The sequence below is a fragment of the Mus caroli genome, chromosome 6, assembly GCF_900094665.2.
Source record: "Mus caroli chromosome 6, CAROLI_EIJ_v1.1, whole genome shotgun sequence".
NCBI lineage: Eukaryota > Metazoa > Chordata > Mammalia > Rodentia > Muridae > Mus > Mus caroli.
Genome location: NC_034575.1, coordinates 121,371,499 through 121,372,864, shown reverse-complemented (window position 1 = coordinate 121,372,864; position 1,366 = coordinate 121,371,499). Strand labels below are relative to the sequence as shown.

The 1,366-nt window shown below is 46.1% G+C and overlaps 1 protein-coding gene across 1 annotated transcript in view; it reads right to left on the bottom strand.

Annotated features, from left to right (window-relative positions):
• Vwf (von Willebrand factor) overlaps window positions 1–1,366 on the bottom strand; it is a 137,928-nt gene that overhangs the window by 21,910 nt on the left and 114,652 nt on the right. The window lies entirely within an intron of this gene.

Genomic DNA, 1,366 nt, shown 5'->3' with positions numbered 1-1,366 from the left:
GGAATGGAAGGAGGGATGGAAGGAAGGAAGGAAGGAAGGAAGGAAGGAAGGAAGGAAGGAAGGAAGGAAGGAAGGAAGGAAGGAAGAAGGAAGGAAAGAAGGAAGGAAGGAAGTGGATAGGAGGTAGGTGCATGGAAGACAGATGCTTAGATACACAGGAGGAAAATTGATGGATAGATAGATAGATAGATAGATAGATAGATAGATAGATAGATAGATAGATAGATAGACAGATCATGGATGACAGATGTCAAGTTACCTTTACACTGACTGTGCTCCTAAGCATGTTGTCATTTACAAAGACTTGCAGCTTTCAGCTAAGTCTGAATGTTCTAGACCTCAGTTTCCCCTTCCGTACAGTGGAAATACACCAGGTTACCCCAAGTTACTTACCAGGTTAGTTCAAGGATTTCATGAACTTATGAAAATGCAGTCCCTGGCATATTACAGAAATTTAAATTTGTCTATAAGCTGGAAGACTGGACCTAAATGACCAACCCCCTGCCCCAGTTTTCTCTACTGCCAATATTCAGAGACCTGCTTGACAAATCTGTTCTCAAACCAGACTGAACCCCCCATATGGGTTGTGTTGATATCTGATAAATTTCATCAGCATAAATCAACTTCCTAGAACCCTGGCTTCCTTTCTAGTTCCTTGGCCTCTCCCGTGGTCTCCCCACTTTCCCTGGAAGATCTGCCTTTGGAGAATAAATTAATAAACATGCTTGGTGGACAGGATGAGAATGTCATTAGCTCCCTGTCATGCAGCAACTCCACCTTCTCTGAACTCCCTGAGTCATGCTGTCACACACCACACACACACACACACACACACACACACACACACACACACCGCTCCTCATACAGTAGCTTGCTGAAGGCCTGAATGTGGCTTTCCCCATGGCGAGTATCCTCAAACTCTTACAGGAAGCATCTTCTGGTAGCATGAAATTTTCTTCAGCAAATCTCTGCAGCTCCACCAATCCCCTCACCAAGCTACCATTGCTNTTACACCTCACATTTAAAGCTACTTTGTTAGAAGCTAGGTTTGTTGTTGTTGTTGCTTTTGTTTTGGTTTTTGTTTTGGGNTGGTTTTCTTTTAGTCCAGCCAGCCCTTTCCTACCTTNTTTTGCACACCCTGTGACTAGGGAGTGTTCTAGAGTACCTGTGGTCTGACCCACGTAGGGCTGACCTGGGCTCTATGACAGTTTGACCCACGTGGGGCTGACCTGGGCTCTATGACAGTTTGACCCACGTGGGGCTGACCTGGGCTCTATGACAGTTTGACCCACGTGGGGCTAGCCTGGGCTCTATGACAGTTTGACCCACGTGGGGCTAGCCTGGGCTCTATGACAGTTTGACCCAC